The sequence below is a fragment of the Mustela nigripes genome, chromosome 1 (assembly GCF_022355385.1).
Source record: "Mustela nigripes isolate SB6536 chromosome 1, MUSNIG.SB6536, whole genome shotgun sequence".
Classification (NCBI taxonomy): domain Eukaryota; kingdom Metazoa; phylum Chordata; class Mammalia; order Carnivora; family Mustelidae; genus Mustela; species Mustela nigripes.
Window position 1 is genome coordinate 234,355,583 of NC_081557.1, and position 20,338 is coordinate 234,375,920.

The window sequence follows — 20,338 nt, forward strand, 5'->3', positions numbered from 1 at the left end:
CAGCAAGAACACAAGGCAGCTGTCCTTGGAAACAAGGACAGTTTGCTACAGTTATTGGTTCGTAGGTGGGTTGATCATTGCAAAGGTCAGGATTATTTCATGATTGTTCAGGATCTTCATGCATGCTCCCTCAGACAACTATCGTGTAAAGAACCAGACTGAGTTAGCCTATGGGGAGCGGAACTTATGGAATGACAACCTTGATCAAGTAGAACCTAAAGTCCACCTAACTCTGGAATTTCCAGTTGCATTATGTCCTTTTGGCCTGTGACTGGAGTTAACAGCCTTGTGGCATTCCTCTTATGAGCCTCCTAGGTAAGGAGCTGTGCCAAAGAAATCCAGTCTTGCAGAAATGAGCATTTGGAGGAAATTCCTTCTTTAATAATCCATAGAGATCAAGTATTCATGCAGGAATAACAATATGCTGGGAACAGAAAAAGATGGTATTATAGTCTGCCACTTAAGTCATTTGAACATGGCTGGGTGTCACCTTCCTTTTTTAAGAAAATAAGTGTATTAGGGAAAAACAGTGGTTTTTAAACTTAATTTTGACTAAACCTGTAGTCTGAAGCTTCATTTGACAACATGGATTAATTGTAATCCAGAATCCAGGGAAGGGCTCAGGGAAAAGTGGATGTGTCCTGGTTATTGAACCAGAATGAGGCTGGAGCCCATTTACTCAGATTCTCAACATCTCTCTCGAAGCACCCAGGGAAGTCCTGGTGACTCAATCTGGGAACCCCTGGAGGAGAAGCTCCTTGAGTTCCCTGAACCCTTGGAAATCATGAATAGTGTGGTACTGGATACAGACGTCCATTCTTCAACTTATTCTCAATCTTCCAGCTCCTATGGGTCCCCATTCTCATTTAGCTTTTAATACATATTAATATATGCCTCAAAAAAGGAAGTTAAACAATATTTAACTCTAAAAGCATTCATTTGCTTTAGATATCAGAACATATCAAATCAAACACTTGTTTTCAAAAGAATATTTTAAACATTAAGTATAGCTCCCAATAACCAAAATTCAGTATTTTGAGGTTTTGATACAAAGTACCTTAGTCCCTTTGGGCAGCTACGATGAAATACTATAGACCAAGTGACTTAGAAACTATGGAAATTTATTTCTTGCACTTCTGGAGGCTGGGATGTTCAAGATTCAGTATCTGGTGAGGGTAAGCTTCCTAGTTCATAGATGGCTTTCTTTTCATTGTGTTCTCATATGAGGAAAAGGGCAAAAGAGCTTCTAGGGCCTTTTTTATAAGGATTCCAATCCCATTCACTTCCCAAAGGCCCCAGCCTCTAATAATATCACTTTGGGGCTTAAGATTTCAGTACCTAAACCTGGGGGACCCAAACACTCAGACCATAACACAGAGCAAGAATCACACATCATTTAGGGATCTTTGAAATAACTGGTCCTGATCCCAGAAAGGCACTTCACAGTGTAGTCAAGGATCCAAGTGCTTTCCAGCTCTGTTCCACATTCTCAGCAGGCAGTCTGTTTTCCTCCCTGAATGTGTTGTCTTCTCATGGCAAGTTGGCTACTGCTCCTCTGGGCCCCATCTTCACATTCCAGGCAGGAAGACAGAAGAACAAAGGGCCCAAAACACATTTTCTCTTTTAGAAAGACTCTGCCTTGTAGATTGGGAATGGCGTGCTCCCCAGGAACTTCCATCTACATTTCAGTATCCAAAACCAGAAATGTCATGTGGCCGCCTCTCTCTGGAGGGTGGTTGGAGAGAAGAATGGTGAAGGGGATTGGTCAACTGACCAGTAGAACAAGCCACAGAGCTTATGTACCTGAAGGCTGAAGAAGGGATTTCAGTTTCTAGGAAGCCTCTGCCCTTCATCAGAGGAACTGGAGGTTGTGAAGAAAAAAGTAGGGAGACAGGAAACAGTTCCTCTGGGGATCATACGGGAGGTTCCCCTGTGGTTCCAGATTGATCTCTGTGGCGGCAGAGACAGATGAGAGAACCTTCTTATTCATCCCTGACATCTCCTTCATGAGAGACATACTCAGCCTTCCTGTGGGAGGTAGAGCAAGCGTCTCCCAGTCCGGTCTATCAGCTGGTTCCTTTGTCTCACAGGTGGTAGAGGAGTAGGCCCTGTGTGGACCACCTGGTCCTTAGGGGTTGTCTGAGACTGGCAGTGAAGACTGCCCAATGGGAGGGTCCAATATTGGGCAGTGAAAAGAGGTGTTATTGAATTTACTCTCTGCATATCTAAGCAAAGCCTAGAATAGAGTAAGGGCTTCATGAATACTTTGTCAAATGGAAAGAAATGTTCCATCATTCTTTCAAGACCTCTCTGTGCTTATATATGTATAATCTCAGGGATGAGTATCAAAGAATGGCATGAATGCTAAACCTCTGATAAGTAAACAAGAGCATAGAACTATAAAACTATTAGAGTTAGTAATGAGATTCCCCGAACAGTACCAGGAATTTTTCACTGTAGGAATGAACATTCCTTTTGTTCACATTGCAACTTAGATTTTGGCCACACAGGATAAAGGAGAGAACCAGAAGCTAGGAAACTTGTTCTCTCGTGGTTTCTGGTCAATAGTTAAGCAAGAACATAATTACCAAGACAACATAAAAGCATGCCTGTTAGAATAGTCCTTGAGAGCAAAACCCTCTTTTCGTGTCAGTATTAAAGGCAGGACTGACCCCTGTGTGGTAGATAAATGATAAGGCTGAGTTTCTGTTTTATTTATGTTAGATTCAGGGGTCTAGATGGTTTCGTGAAATGACTGAATGTGTAATAATAAGCAACATAGCAATGATATTATTCTGAGTTGGTTTTTTAAAAATTTCAGATTCTTCTGTTCACAAAAATTATGGAAAAGCAGCAAAAAGATGACATCAGTAGGTACTGTTATTGAACACTTTTCATATTTATTCTCTTCTGAATGTCAGCCGAACACACTGATCCCCAGAATAAAGACTACCTATCCTAGCCTTCCTTGAAACTTGATGTGACCTTGTGACTAACTTCAAACAAAGGCATAAAATAGAACTGGTATGTGAATTCCTACTTCCTAGAACGCAGATGTGATGACTGATGCTCCAGCAGCTCTCCTGAGCCAGAAGGTGACTTTAGAAATAGAAGCCACAGATTGGCAGAGCAACGAGATAGTTGAAGCTGGAGTCCCTAATATTGTGCAATGCCATACCAGTTCAAACTGACTCCCTCCAGACCCCTAATGGGTCTGGATAAACTAATAGATAACTAATGGATAAACTAACCTGCTATTATTTTAAGTTTTTCTGTTACTTGCATCTGAACTTAATGAATATATAGGCAAGCCCTTATAGTCATATTTCATCTAGATAGGCTAGATACAAATACAGATATGAATGCAGGCTGTACATTAATTAATTAACTGTTATAATACTTGGTAAGTCACATAATCTCTCTACAGCTCAGCTACCTCATTTGTAAAACAGGATGAATAAATGTATATGGTTCTTATGCTAAGATTAAATGTAATAATGCAAGTACAGCAATTGGTCCAGTATCTGGCACAAGTAAATGCTAAATAAATGTTAACTGTTAGAACTACTGTCAGTGATGACAAGTAACAACAACTAATGTAATTGGCCAAAGTGAGTGCAATGTCAGCCCTGTCATTGAATATTTTATGCTGATCTTTCTGATATATCATCGCTTTTAAAAGCATTCGGTGATTTTTTTATATTTGTCCTAAGACATCTTAAATTTAATCTATGGGTCAGTTAAGATCCTGAGACAAAAACGATTGTTATTTCTACAACAATAGTACAATTGGCATTCCTTTTGTAATATGCAATGGATTTTAGGAAGAGTTGGAAATAGGTAAAGGTTTAAGTGGTAATTGGCCCTCCTGACTAACTGCTAAGGCCCATAAAACTCTGTTACAAATTCTCTTAGCAATTACACTTGAATCACTTGAGTAGGATATCTGTTTGTTGGTTGTGGGGAAATGTTGAACTTAAACATAAAAAGGTTAAATGAAAATCCACATAATAGACTATTATCATTGAATTTTGATTGATACAGGCAGGAAATCAAGGCAGTAAGCAAAAGGAAACATTGTTCTACCGGAAGAAGAAAATCTGTAACTGCCCAGTGATAAGCCATTAGGTCAGCTCCAAGCTCTCCTGGGCTTTCTCTTAAATACCAGAGAGACAACCCTAAAAATAACAGTGTTTGACAATGCTCAGAACCAACTAAAAGTATCATTACTCTTGAACAACTAAGAGAAACTATGAATTCAAGAATCATCGAGTTACATGTAAAATATTTAAAAAGAAAATACAATTTTAAAAGTATAATTTATCATTATTCATATCCATAGTATTTTCAATAACAATAAATTGACTAGCCAGCCCTTACAAAGTATCCACAAGGAAGAAATCCCAAGTAAAACCAGGCTAGCTTCCAAGCTCAAGCACCAATACCTAGACAAATACATCTCGGTCTTCAGGCATTGACTCCAGAATGGGAAATATATACAAACTCAAATCAGTGGTAGAGGTTGCCCAGAGCTTTGGGTTAAGAATAGTAAGGTTGCAATGGTTTGTATTGATTTTGTAGGAAAGAATGCTGTGATTGATTACTGGTATCTTCCATGAGAGCAGGACAAAGATGGTTAGCCCATGTGTTGACTATATTTTATGTGCTCCCAGTCCAATACCATGCTTCTGGTCCTATCAGGCCAGATACCCCAGGTTTCACAGCCAAGCACCTGCCTTCCTCCCCTGGGCCTGACTTCTTGTCTTGACAACCTGCCTAGTCACATCAGTCTCTCTAGAGCAGAGAGACAGAGTATTCATTCTTTGCAAGTAATACAGACTCCACTCAAACTCGTTATGCATTAGTTCACTTAACTACAAAGTCCGTGGGCATAACTGGTGTCCAGAATAACCATATTCAGAGGCTTCATCCTATTGTCAGAGATGTTTCTCTCTTCCTTTCTTCATTTCTGAGACAGGTTTTCTGTAGAGAAAGACAGCCATCAGCAAAATAAAACTCACATCTCACCACTTCAGTAACCATAGTGGAAGGTACAAATCTTTCCTGATGGTCTTTGAAAAAAATCCCACACAGGATTCTGATTATCCTTAATTCAGTTATGTTGTTACACTGAAAGCCTCAAACCAGAAGGACTATGTACGTCATGTTGGCTAGTTTGGCTTCAGTAGATATTATTAGGAGAAAGGCATATTGAAGCACAAGTGGTTTCTTAGGAAAAATTATCTGTGAACGTTGAACGTCTGGAGATTATCTTAAAACCACTTGGCCATTTTAAAGGCTCCTCAAGTGATTCTGTTAATCATCCAGGTTTGGAACCCCTAGCTGATGATGCAGAGGGAATTCTCATAAAGAGGTTCCATAGGGAGGTTTTATTTTCCTTTGACAAAGTAGAGCTTGTTTTGAGTTTATCAGAAGGAGAAACCTCTTTAAAAAAAAAATTATTTGTTTGTTTGAGAGAGAAACAGTGAGGGAGGGACAGAGGGAGAGGGAGAGAATCTCAAGCAGACTCTAGGCTGAGCATAGAACCCAATTCAGGGCTTGATCTCATGACCGTGAGCCAAACCAAGATTCAGATGTTTAACCAACTGAGCCACCCAGGTGCCCCAGAAAGAGAAACTTCTATTTCAAGTACCAAGATCCAGAAAAAGTCATGAATCCAGAGAAGTGAGCCTGGCACTGATATTACTTTTGTAAAGGGAACATTGGTCAATCTGAAGGGGGAAAAAAATGCTGAGAGGATGAATGTGTTACTGACAGCCTCTCTGGGATGAAAAGTACCAAAAAAATCGAACAGGGTCATCCCAGTTCTCTGATAAAATATATCCTCCAACCCTGCTTTGGGTTAGGACCCTGAAAGACTATACCCCGGAAATAAGGGCAAACTGGAGTAAATCAGCCTCACACAGACTTCTGCCCAGTTTTGTATCATCCATAGGAATAACAAATTCCAGTCGATACATATTTGATTAAGGTGATCCCAGATGGTTAACCTACTCATGTGATACAGAAAATAGTGTAACTGGTCTCACAATGAAGATGACTATTTCAGGTCTCAAATTATTTCTACAAGTTTTTAAAATAAGGTGTTTACAGGGCACCTAGGTGTCTCAGTTGGTTAAGTGTCCAACTCTTGATTTAAGCTCAGGTCATGATTTCATGGCTGTGGAATCGAGGCCTGCATTGGGCTCTGCACTCTACACAGAGACTGCTTGAGACTCTCTCTCTCCCTCTGCCCCTCTCCCCTCTTGCTCTCTAAATAAATGATTTTTTTGAATCTTTTTTAAAAAAAGGTATTTAGAACACAATCAAGAATAACCAGTCACACGATAACTGATTATCCAGTGTTTGGATAACCAAAACACTATGGGCAAGAACCAGCAGAAATAACAGACAACAGAAGCAGACAAAGAGATAGTCCAGATTCTGATAGATATTATACAGACTATAAAACAACCATGCTTACCATGTTCAAGATAAAAGACTAATCTTTAAAATTTTGACAAAAACCTATACATTATAAAAGTGACACTTCAGGCTTGCAAATCAAATAATTTAAAAATTATAGGACTGAAAATACAATGATTGAAATTAAGAAACTCCTGACAGGTTGAACAGCAGATTGGACAAAGAAGCAAAAAATGAGTGAACCAAAAAATATATATAAGAAGAAAATCTCCAGAATGTAGCATGGAAAAGCAAAAGGTTGAAAATGGAAAAGAGGGGGCACCTGGGTGGCTCAGTGGGCTAAGCCTCTGCCTTGAGCTCAAGTCATGGTCTCAGGGTCCTTGGATCAAGCCCCACATGCGGGGTCTTTTTGCTCAGTGGGGAGACTGCTTCCCCCACTCTCTCTGTCTGCTGCTCTGCCTACTTGTGATCTCTCTCTCTGTCAAAGAAATAAACAAAATTTTTAAAAGAAAAGAAAGAAAATGGAAAAGAGAAGGTAACACACACACACACACACACACACACACACCCCTATATGTTCCTAAATGTTAACCTCATCCTAAAGAACTACACATTCAATCTTTTGTTCTCTATTATAGCACCGTTTCCTTTCTTTTTTTTTTTAACCTTAATTCTTTTGTTTATTGATTTATTGTTTTGTTCCTCTCAGCCCCAACCCTCAAATGTAAACTCCATTCAGGCAGACACCCTGTTGACCTTGTTTACCACCGTTTTTAGAGATTATACGATGTCTGGCTTCAGGACTGGGCCCGGGATGAAGACATAAGGAGACACTCATTCTGAGAATTATGCATTGCACCATGAGAATAAAGCATAAAATATTATAAAAAAGAAAAAAATCTGTCATTTAAAAACCAACCAACCAAAAAACAAAACAAAACAGGGAATTTGTCAGTAGCCTTCTTATAAACAACACTGGATTATAGAAGACAATAATAGAGCAAATCTTCAAATATCTCAGATACAAGAATTTTTTTTTTTTAAAGATTTTATTCATTCATTTGACAGAGAGAAATCACAAGTAGACGGAGAGGCAGGCAGAGAGAGAGAGAGGGAAGCAGGCCCCCCCGCCGAGCAGAGAGCCCGATGGGGGACTCGATCCCAGGACCCTGAGATCATGACCCGAGCCGAAGGCAGCAGCTTAACCCACTGAGCCTCCCAGGTGCCCCGACAAAAGAATTTTTAATCTAAAATTTTATCAGCCAGTATTCAAATGAGAGGACAAAATAAACACTTTCTTGAAAGGATGTAGAAAGTTTATTATCTCCTTTCTGAAAATTACTTAAGAACATATTTCATGGCGTGCTTGGCTGGCTCAGTTGGTGAAGCATGCAAATTTTGATCCCAGAGTTGTGAGTTCAAGCCCCATATTAAGTGTAGAGATTACTTAAAGATGAAATCTTAAAAAAAAAAAAAAAGGAACATACTTCAGTATGTAAAGAAAGAAGGAAAGAATGAAAAAAAGAGGGGCACAAAAAACCGTATGTAGAAAGATGGGTAAGTCAGTCTAAATAATTGTGATATGCAATGTAAAAAAATTATTGAAAATCTTGAATCAAAATCCCAGATGAGGGGCACCTGGGTGGCTCAGCTGGTTAAGCATCCACCTCTTGATTTCAGCTCAGGTCATGATCTCAGGGTCATGAGACTCAGGCCCGTGTCGGGCTCTACACACAGTGTGGAGTCTGCTTGAGATTCCCTCTCTTCTGCTTCCTCTGTCCCTTCCTGCAACTTGCACTCTCTCTCTAAAATGAATAAATAAAATCTTAAAAAAAAAAATCCAAGATAGTTTTCTTATGGTTGGAAATGGAAGGAAAAGAGAAGTAAACACTTTCTATGACCTTGTATTATTTTTTGGAAAAGATACAGCCACGGCTTAATTCTAAATATTGATATATTTAATAAAGTACTTCATTTTAAGACTAACTATTAGAGTAATAAAGATAGTATGTATAATTTCCCAAACAAGAATAGAAAAAAAAAGGATGCCTGGGTTGCTCAATAGGTTAGGCATCTGACTTCTGCTCAGGTCATGATCCTGGAGTCCTGGGATCGAGCCCTGCATCAGGCTCCCTGCTCAGTGGAGAGCCTGCTTCTTCCTCTGTCCCTCACCCTTCATGAGCTTTCTCTCTCTCACAAATAAATAAATAAAATATTTTTTAAAAAGAATAGATAAAAGAAGCAAAACAATCAATTTAACAAAAATTTTATGTCTACATATATAGATAAAAATACATAAGGATTTTTTTTAAAAGCACTAAAAATTCTATCTCTGGAGAGGGGAGACAATTGAAGGGGTGAGGGGATAAAGAGAGAATTAAAATTTTTCCTCCCTATATACTTTTGATTTATTTGATTTCCTAAATAACTGTATACTCGTGTGTTATGTATGTCATTTTTAAGTGCTTTGGGATTTTTTTTTAAGATTTTATTTATTTATTTGAGAGAGAATGAGAGAGAGAGAGCACAAGAATGGGTAAGGGTCAGAGAGAGAAGCAGACTCCCCACTGAGCAAGGAGCCTGATGTGGGGCTTGATCCTGGGACTCTAGGATCATGACTTGAGTGGGAAGCAGTGGCTTAACCAACTGAGCCACTCAGGCACCTGCATTTTGCAATTTTTTAATCCAATAAAAATCCAACTGGGATAAGAATTCTTCGGTTTCTTTGTCTTCTTTCTCCTCCTCCCCCTTGTCTCTCTCTCCTTCTCTTTACTTAGTAAAATCATTCTGAAATTTGTTTGGAAAAATAATAGAAGAGCCTGAAGAATGAGATATCAATTAGTGCTTATCAAGCTGGCAAAGATGAAAACAATTCTAACGATAATAACAGATGAAATGGATACTCCTACATTTCTGGGAATGGCAAGGAAAATCATAAGAGAACAGAAATAATTTGAAGATAAATTTGGCAATAGATATCAAAAGTCATTTTAAAGATCATGTTCTTTTTGAGGGACCTGGGTGGCTCAGTCAGTTAACCAGCTGTCTTCAGCTCAGGTCATGATCCCAGGGTCCTGGGATCCAGCTCTGCATCAGGCTCCCTGCTCAGTCCAGAATCTGCTTTTCCCTCTGCTCCCCCCACAACCCCCTATTCTCCGTCTGCTCATGCGTTCTCTCTCTCAAATAAATAGATAAAATCTTTTTTTAAAAAGATCATGTTCTTTCACTGTGATTTCATGTTTTAGAACTTATCCTAAGGAAATAAAATTAATGTTGAGAGTAAATATTGAAGCAAAGATACTTATTCTAGTCATTATACTTAGTATCAAAAAGTTGAAAATGTGGGGCACCTGGGTGGCTCAGTGGGTTAAGCCGCTGCCTTCGGCTCAGGTCATGATCTCAGGGTCCTGGGATCCAGTCCCACATCGGGCTCTCTGCTCAGCAGGGAGCCTGCTTCCTTCTCTCACTCTCTATCTGCCTGCCTCTCTGCCTACTTGTGATCTCTGTCTGTCAAATAAATAAAATCTTTAAAAATATATATTTTAAAAAAAAAGTTGAAAATGCTCTGAATGTAAGTGTTCATAAATTATAAATTACAGGATACACATAAAATATGATGCAATTATGAATAATTATTATTGCAAGTAGTTTTTAATAAAATGGAAAATATTTCATTCTAATGTAGGATTTTAAAACCCACCAGATAACAAAATTGTGTGTGTGTGTATTTTTTGTTTGTTTCTTTGTTTTAATGCATTGAAAAAGTCTAGCAATATTGAATCAAAATGGCCAACTCAGTGCTCATGAATATTTTTCCATTCCAACAACCAACATCTCTAAAACATGACAGATATGTGGGGTTTGGGCGGGGTGGGGAGAGATTTGGGAGGAGGTCATTTCAAAACTTAATAGTGCATAAAAAGCATGCGACCATCAAATTAGAAATTTTAAGTAACCCTTGAGATAATGAAAGCAGAGAAGTCTACATTGACAAAACAAATTCATCTGAAACCGCATTCAGGGGCGACTGGTGTATTTGTGGGAGTGGCTCGTCCTGAGCTCCCAACACGGAGGAAACAGATACAGTGAACAAGAGGGAGCCTTGGAGTAGCCCCGGGGAGATTCTAATAAGCCAAGCCAGGTCACCAGGCTGGTAGGTCCCTCCCACCACCAAACTGGGCCAAGATGCAGGCCTATTGGGCTGTTTGCCTCAGGCAAGAACAGTGAGTGTAAGCACTTGGAAGAATGAGGCAGGAAAATGCCTCAGGGCAGCAACACCCAGAAGGAACAGGGAGCCCCTATAGCTGGGGGATGAGCGGCTGGTGTTCCCCACTCCGGACTAGGGCTCTGACTCAGCCTCACCTGCTACAGGTAGAGAAAAAGAACGTCCAGAAACAGGCAAAACCAGATTTCTCTTTTTTTTTTTTTCACATAGGAAAATTTCAAACATATACGGATTAAAGAGAGTATTACAGACAACCCGTGCTCACTGCCCAGCTTCCACAATCGCCCGCCTTCTGTCATTCCTGTTTTATAGGAATGACTTCTTTTTTTTTTTTTAAAGCAAATCCCAAGGACCATATCATTTCACTCAAACACTAAGTGTGACTGTAACACATAAAGGGCTAATTATTTGAGAGAGAGAGTGCACGCACGTGCACGAGAGCAGGAGGTATGGGGAAGTGGCAAAGGGAGAGAGAGAATTGCAAGCAGACTCCAGGGAGCCGGACTGGGGCTTGATCCTATGACCCTGAGATCATGACTGGAGCCAAAACCAGGAGTCAGAGGTTCCAACGACTGAGCCACCCAGGCACTGCAGCAACTTTTAAAACAAATCCATGCAAACATTACCATGCCCGAGGAAAAAAAGACAATGATTTGCTAATATCAGCTGCTAGCCATTTGTGGCAGACTGTATTTTCCAAAAAACAGTTTCAGCAACATCTTCCTGTTCTGCAGGGTGAGCTTGCCGTGCCCCCATCACGAGGCGAAGTCTTAATCCCCTCCTCTTGGGGCGCCTGGGTGGCTCAGTGGGTTAAGTGTCTGCCTTCCACTCAGGTCATGATCCTAGGGTCGTGAGATCGAGCCCCACATCGGGCTCTCTGCTTAGTGGGGAGCCTGTTTCTGACTCCCCCTGCTTGTCCTCTCTCTCTGTTAATAAAATCTTAAACAACAACAAAAAAATCCCCACCTCTTGATTCTGATCAGGTTTTTATCACTCACTGCAACCACGGAATGTCAGAGCGGAAATGCTGCCCGACTCTAAAGGCAGGGTCAGAAAGGTCTCTAACTCCCACCTGATCCTCTTGCCCTATTTCCTCTTTAGAAAGTGCCTCTCAAGATGGCCCCTCTCAGAATTCAGCCACACAAGGGGCATCTGTCAGTGTTTAATCAACATTTCTAGCTGAGCCCAGCCTTTCAAGTTTCCAAATTTCTTTTTTTTTTTTTTTAAAGATTTTATTTATTTACTTTCTCAAGAGAGAGACAGCATGGGGTGGAGGCACAGGGAGAAGGAGAAGCAGACTCCCCACTGAGTAGGGAGCTCCATGCAGAACTCAATACCAGGACCTTGATTTCATGATCCGAGTGGAAAGCAGCCCCTTAACCAACTGAGCACCCAGGTGCCCCTTTGTCCAAAATTTCTGACCCACAGAGCCTATGAAGGTAACATGGTTGTCATTTTATATTTTAGTGTATTTTATATATAATATACTATTATATACTTAATAGTAGTCAGGTCATTTGTTTCATATGAGCAAAAATCAGAAACCCTAGTTCATGTTCAATTCCACCCCCCCCCCTCACTGTGTCAAAATTTGCTTTACAAGTCACTTATTTCAGTTAGGATCTTAGCAGGAGTCACACATTGCTTTTGGCTGATATTTCTATTAAATAGTGTTCACTCTACATTAATTTCCTCTTCTTTTTCATTTTTATGTAATTTATTTGGGAAGAAACTGAGTCTTTTGTCTTATAAAATAACTTGTAGTTTGCTTTGGTTGTTGTGTCGACATTGATCGCCGTGTTCCTCTCTGAGCTGTATTTCCTGTAAAGTGACAGCTAGATCCAGCATCGTGGCCAAGCCTTTTTGGTAAGGGGCCTGATAATATTCTAGGCTTTGTGGGCTACTCCTGGCACAAAAGCAGTCATAGACGATAGGGAAATGAATGAACGCGTGAATGAGCGTGTCTGTGTTCCCAAAAAAACCTTCATTTTCAAAACAAGCAACAGCCAGATTTGGCCCATGGGTCACAGTTTGCCAGGCATGATCTAGAAGAAAAAACATTATCGAAAACAAAAATCAGTGCACAGTCCAGAATCACCGAATATTTAAGGGAGGCCCAAATTAGGAAAGGAAAAATCAAACTAAACAAATCTAAAAACCAATATCTGAAGAAACTGTTTAAAATAGAATAAACAGAAGAAAATCTTGAAAGAAGTATGTATGTGGATTATTCTAAAGAATTAGGAGATGGGGCACCTGGATGGTTCAGTTGTTAAGTGTCTGTCTTCAGCTCAGGTCATGATCCCAGGGTCCAAGGATCGAGTCCCACATCAGGCTCTCTGCTCATCAGGGAGTCTGCTTCTCCCTCTCCCACTCCTCCCACTTATTCTCTCAATGTCTCTCTCTCTCTCTCTCTCTGTCAAATAAATAAGTAAAATCTTCAAAAGAAAAAAAAGAAAGAAAGAAAGAAGAGGTGATACTGTGTTTTCCAAGCAAGCAAACCCTGTTGTGATGGTAAGCATTTAAAGATCATAGAAATGAGTTAACATCAGTCATTGAAACGTAAATGCCCTTTGACGCGCTGAGTAACAGCACGGACACATCAGAAGGCAGCCCTTCACTAGCAGAGGAGGCTGAGAGATTGTTCCAGAACACTAGAGTAAAGAAAAAAGAAATGGAAGTACCAAAAGCTCGGAGATTATAGAAATTACACCCAGAAATTCCACCAACCATCTAACAGAAGCTACAGACAAGGGGGAACAGAGAGACAGAGCTGAAGAGATAAGCAAAGGAATAATAGGATATGTTTCCTTGAGCTAAAACAAAAAGCAAATGTGATTCTTTCAATAGAAATGGCCCCGCTGGAAATGAGCAGTGTGATTGGGGGGGGGGGGGGGGTGGCAGGCAGTGCAGGAGACGTATGGAGGCGGTGCAGGAGATGTATCCTCATTCATGGACACGTGCTGATCATTTCAAGACTCCTGCTATGAAGATTGTGCTGTGCCCTCCACGCATCTCTAGCATCTCACTCAGTGACTCTGGGTTGGAACGGAAAATCGGACTTTTGTTTGTTCATGTGCTTCCAAACATGCTCCAGGTGAACCCAATTTGCAGACAGCATCATCAGTGCTGCTTTCTAGGACAAGAATCTGGAACTCTGAACAGAACCACCCTTTCCTAGCCTGAGGCCCATTGTCTAGCCCAGTTCTCCCAGAATCCTCCTTCCGCCTTGTGCCTAGTGACTGGCATTTTATCGACAATTCCTCCAATGATCCTCGCGTCTCCAACATTTCTTGGCCCTGAATTACTGCTCTCCGGACCCCTGTGCTGAGGCCCCGGTCCCTGACTCCTATCTTTGCCTTATTTTCCAAGATACGGGCTCTGCTGGGATTCATTTGTTCACTTAACTTGCAAAAGCTCAGTGTGTGCGGAGCTCTGTGCGGGGTCCTAGGGAAACATAGCTGAACAGACCTGAAGCTTGCTCCTTCCCGAGACTTCTAGTCCGGGGTAGATGCGAGAGGGAAGTGGACTACGGTGTGATACGGGTTATTGTGCAGTGTCCGAACCACCTGAACTTGACTTGGCCAAAATTCTGATGAAATTTCAGATCCTCAGGCCCGGTCCTCTGGATCATAATCCCGTGAAGATGTGGCCCAGGAAACTGTATTTTTAAAAACCTTATTAATTTGTATGACCATAAAATTGTGATGACCGCTGGCCTTAAAGAGCCACGTCCAAGGTCTCTGGTTTGGAAGGAAGCGGGGGTGGGCGAGCAGCTGGGCGGGTAGTTAAGGAGGAGTCCCCTTCCACAACATCGTCAAGCTAATGCATCCGGGCTTTAAAGGAGGAGCCATAGGGAGCCAGTGAACGTTTTAGGGGAGGGAAGGGGAAGACGGAGAAAGCATAGCGTAATCTTTAAAAAATGACTTTTAACATTATAGTGGGATGGAGGATGAAGAGAGTTGAGTTGGGGGAGGTGCAGGGGTGAATCCTGGGGGATGAAGAGACCAGCACAGGTGAAACATGCTGGGGACCAGAGCCGGCCCAGTGGTGGAGCAGACGGAGAAGGGGGAGCTGGAGGTCTGGGAGGTGCACCAACTTCGCTAGATGACAAGGACCAAGTCTGGGCTTGCAGCTCCTGTCCCCTGGACTCACTCCAGCCCCATGGGATGGTCGAGTTCTCAGTCCTAGTCCCTTCTTGCCTGCTCTGACCTGCCACCGTTCTCAAGGCCATACCCCGTCCTAAAGTACACCAGCTATCGAAGGAAAAACACACATAAACATCGCTACCTTCGTACTTTTATTTTATAGAGACCTTACCTAATTAATCTTTTTTTTTTTTTTTAAGATTTTATTTATTTATTTGACAGGAGAGACCACAAGTAGACAGAGAGGCAGGCAGAGAGAGCGGGGGAAGCAGGCTCCCCTGCTGAGCAGAGAGCCCAATGCAGGGCTCGAGCTCAGGATCCTAAGATCACGACCTGAGCCAAAGGCAGAGGCTTAACCCACTGAGCCACCCAGGTGCCCCTAATTAATCTTTTAAAAAAGATTTTTTTAATTTATTTGAGAGTGAGAGATCACAAGATGGGGGCGGCTCAGAGGCAGAAGCAGGCTCCCCGCTGAGCAGGGAGCCCAAGGTGGGGCTCCATCCTGGGACTCCAGGATCACGACCTGAGCTGAAGGCAGTCACTTAACCCACTGAGCCACCCAGGTGCCCCTCTAATTAGTCTTGATAAATTAATTGCCTTTCCTATTTCGTTCTTACAAAAACCTAAATACTATTGTGCCTCTTCCCTTGGGGCTCCCGGCTTTATAGGTCTTTTAAAGGCTCATGCCTAAACTACTCCTTCAGCTTCCCAAACAACCTCAGGGCAGCAACTCCAAGCAAATGCAAGGGCAGAACTGACCAGCTGTCCCTTCACAGACGCACCAAAACTTTCCCTCTGTGAGAGGAATGTCACATGCCCACTTTCACAGGCTGCTCCAGGTGGCAATGAAAAAAAGAACTCGCGTTTCACAAACAGGTTATGAGTGGTCACACAAAGGGTTACTCCATTCATTTCCACTTGGCTGAGAGTTTGGAGGCAAACCCTTTCAAGCTTACATAGGTCACCTGGGACTTCAAAAGTAAATCTAGAGCTGTCCAGAGTGAAATAATGGTTATTGCTGATTAATCCTGACGAACACTCATGATACAGCAATAAACCAGGTATGATAGAACTATAGGCTCGATAAAATAAGTTCTGTCTCTGTAGGAGAGATATATAAAACTGCATTAACAACTGAAATAAATTATATGTGTGATAATAAAAAGAGTCAAATAACTGCTTACAATTTGCAAAGTACTTTCTCATTTATTACCTTATTTGAGCCTCACAAAAATTCCTTAAGGTAAGTCATCTTAATAGTTCCGTGTTATAAATGAGAAAACTGAGGACCAGAAAGGTCAAGTGACTGGTCCAGTGACACACAGCCAATAAGACAACATTTTGCTATCTCTTCTAGCATGCTTTTGATTGCAAGTAACAGAAAACCCAAATTAAACCATACTAAATAGTAAAGGAGAAAGGGGCTTTGGTAACAGAGAAAGTCTAGTGGAGCCGTGGGCTTCAGGCACAGTTTGATCAGAAATTCAGCCCTGTTTTATTTTGACTGTCTTGGATTTACCCTTTTTTGTGTGTGCCAGCTTTATTCTCAGATTCTTTTTTTGTTTTGTAACAAATGCTGAAGCAGTTTCAGGACCCACCACATTATCTAAGAAGGATCACCAAACTAATCAGGCTTCATCTTTATCACACCAGGGGCCAAGGGGATGCCAGGACTGGGATACATAGCCATGCGTCCACCAAAGACCATGTTAATCAAGACCACCGCCCCGCAGCTGCTATCCCATGTGAGAAGGATGGAACAGAGGCCCCGGATTCAACCACAATATCCGCCACATGTCAGAACTTGAATGCATGACTTAGAACTCCGAATCCTTTGTGTTTGCTTGGTTTTGGGTTTGGGGGGGCTCTTTCTGGATCTTACATATTGTATGTTTTACTCCAGGAGCAGACAACTCTATGTAAAACTGCTATTTTTGTGTGTCTACATGGGCCTAAGAAGGTCTTTAGGTGACCAGAAGTCCTTCCCAAATGGTGAGCACCAAGATGGGACCCTCTCCTCTGTGTGTGTGCTGCCCCTACTGTGGAGTCTGTGGCTTCTTGGCTTACGTCTCCAACTCACATTCTTCTACTTTCTCTGTCCCCATTCATTTGTGTTTCAAGCACATTTTTGTTTCCTTGTGTCAGGGCCCAGCGAGAAGGACAGAAACCACTCTGAATATATAAAACAGAGGAATTTCAATGCAATGAGATGAAAGAAATTTAGAAGCCAAACAAGGGATTGTGAGGCAACCCAGAGACTAGCCACAGCAGGAAGTGGCTGCCACTCCTAGGCTGGAGGGACAAAAGGAGGAGATGAGGCTACCCAAGCCCAGGGCCCGGGATGGCCCAGAGGAAGCCGGAACCATGGCAGGCTTCCGGTGAGAGCCAGAGCCAAGGGAGAGAGGCAGCAGCTGCCAGAAATGCCACCCTCTCCGGAGGGAGAGGGAGAAACACGCTGACTTCCCCTTCCTTCTGCTCTCCACACTCCCACCGGAGCCACCGGTAGCCCAGACACAGTTAGAAGCCCGCTGACAAGGGACCTGACAACCTGAGCCCAGAGGGTCAGGCGCCCTGAATACAGAGCCAGCGGAGACAGGGCGAGGAAAGGAGCTCAGGTTCCAGGCCCCCAGAACCAGCACACTTGCACGACAATACCATCTACGCTCCTTGCGGCAACATTCTAGAAAATACAGATATACAAAGAGAAAAAGGTTAAAAAATCATGATTTTATTCCTTTTTTTTTTTTTTTCGGTTTGATTAGTACATAATAGACCTACATCACCGTATAAGGTCAGCCCTCTATATACTCATATACTATGGAATGATAACCACAATAAGTTTAGTTAACATTGGTCATCTCATACAGATATTTAAAAAAAAAATAGTTTTTTTTCCTTAAGATGACAACTCTTAGGATTTATTCTATAAACAACTTTCCTGTCTACTATAGAGCAATGTTAACTATAGTTATCATGTACTACATCACATCCCTAGTACTTACTTATCTTCGAACTGGAAGTTTGTATCTTATGACTGCTTTCCTCCGATTTCCTCACCCAGCCTCCCCTGCTTCTAGTAACCACAAGTTTGATCTCTTTTTCTATGAGCTGCATTTTTTCCTTTCTCTTTTATCTCCTTCCCTTCCTCTGTTCCTCCCTCCGTTCCTTTCTTCCTTCCCTCCTTCCTTCCTTAACCCCCTCTTTGCCTTTCCTTTCCTTTGCTTTTGATTTCACAAATAAGTGAGATCATATAGTATTTGTCTTTCTCTGTTTGACTTATCTCCCTTAGCATGATGCCCTCAAGGTCCCTCTATGTTGTCACAAACAGGATTTCCTTCTTTTTCGTGGCTGAATAATATTCTTTTGAGTATAGGTACCATAGTCTCTTCATCCATTCATCCACTGATGGACATGTGGGTTGTTTCCAGGTCTTGGCAATTGTAAATAATGCTGTCACTAAATATGGTTCCAAAGTGCTGGAAAAGCATAGAATATCATCTATTAACACTTACACAATAGGAATATTTTGTATATTAATAATGCTGTTTGTTCACCAATTTCTTTCAATTAACTTTACATGTTCTAAAAGTTTTATTTATGTATTTGAGAGAGAGAGAGGGGTCAGCATGAGGAGGTGGAAGGGCAGAGGGAGAGGCAGGCGCCCCGATGAGCAAGGAGCTTGACGCGGGGCTAGATCCTGGGAAGTGGAGATCATGACCTGAGCTGAAGGCAGACACTTAACCGACTGAGCCACCCAGGCGCCCCTCAATAACTTTACATCTTGCACTTACTCCCAGGATCTTTGTTTTGCTTAAATACAAAGTGTATATATGATTTGAACAATTATTTCATTATGTTTTTTTTTTTTTTTTTGAGGCAGGGCATTTTTCTGGTGAATGTGAGTTTTTGCAAGTGAGTATATGTATGTATTCAGTGAAGAATAAATTAGAAAATATTTCTATTAAAAAAAGAGAATATTCCTATTAATTGTTCTCCTTCCTGAGTAGAAACAAATGTCTATATTTTTTATGTTTTGCCCTAACAGCACAGAGAAAAGTAACGGCCCTGTGTTTCCAAATATGAAACCATTCAAGAATTGGTTTTCATTTCTGCATTAAATTTGATTTTGACAAGAGATTTTTAAAAATTAGGCTGCCATGAACACAGGGGTGCGGCTATTTCTCCGACAGAGTTTTGAAGAGGCCAGTGTTGAGAGGCAAAGTTAAATCTGCCAGTCTCCAAGAATCGCTGATTGCTGTCTACTGCTCCATAGTCACTGTGGGGGGTCAATGTTCTGGTCCTTTCCCTGTCAAAAGGCCAAGCATCCTAGCAGTTTGACATTTTGTTACACAAGCCCTAAAAAACTCAGTTTCTCTTCTCTGTCAAGTCAGTTGTGAAAAAATAGATTTGACAACTGTGGTAAGAAGCTTTATTTCTTCCAAGACACTGATTTGCTTCTTTTCCCAAATAACACGAGCCATATGACTTATCAATGTCTCCTCTTTTTGCCCAGGCTACCAGGAAACTCACAGTTGCCTCTCAGACTACGACCAGCACGTTTCAGCCCTTCTGGTGGGCCTGTGCTTCTTTTTCTCTGCTCCATGTACCATGTCAGCTCTACAGAGTGTGTGTGTGCGTGGCGGGGGCGGGGGGCGGGGCTGGTCAAGAAGACAGACAGAAAGACAGGGAGAGGCCCTTGAATTATTTCCCCAGAAGGTTGCTGGGACATCACTTTGCTCTCGTCAACTTTGTCCACTTTAAGCCAGCTGGCCAGCACTGGGGAATCATCTGCCCCAGGAGAACAGACTCTGTCTACCGCCCTCCCCAACAGCAGATGGCCCCTCCGGACTAATCCAGGTCATACATCATTGTTGAGTGAGACACCACCATCCGCTGGACAAATCACTAGGGTCTTTGCTCCAACTCATAGGCTAGGAATTATACGTATGTGCTCACAGACTCTGAATCAATAAGTTTTCAGCTGTGGGGGCCCTACTGAGCATCTTCCCATGGAACGAGGTAGAGCTAGGGGCCTCCAGAGGGATTAGGGTTGGATTTTTAATTACATTGGGCATTTTAATTGGGTCAGGCAAAGCTTTGGCAAAGAGGTGAAAGCACTGTGTCTTCAAGCCAGCGCCTTTCTGGCCTGTTTTGCTTCCTTGATTCACAAGTTAGTCTCTTTAGAAATGTGTCTCTTGTCCTTTGTTTATGTGAGGCTGACAGTCTGGCATCAGGCCCAGTTTAATATAATTTTTACTGTGGCTATCACATCCCCAGTTCTATCAAGAAGGTCATTATCGTGTTGTCTAAGACACCTTACCATGGTAATTACCAGGCCAGGTGCACACCCATACTCACCCCACCCCACCCCTTTCTACTTCGAATTTCAGAAATGAACTCCATGCTCACTCCCATTCCATTGAGACAACAAGAACCTGTGACTCGATGGCATGGCAAAGTGGATATTTAGCAATGATCTAGATCACTTGATTGGGATAGGTGAACAATTCATATAAATTAGGTTCTAGAGTGGGCACCT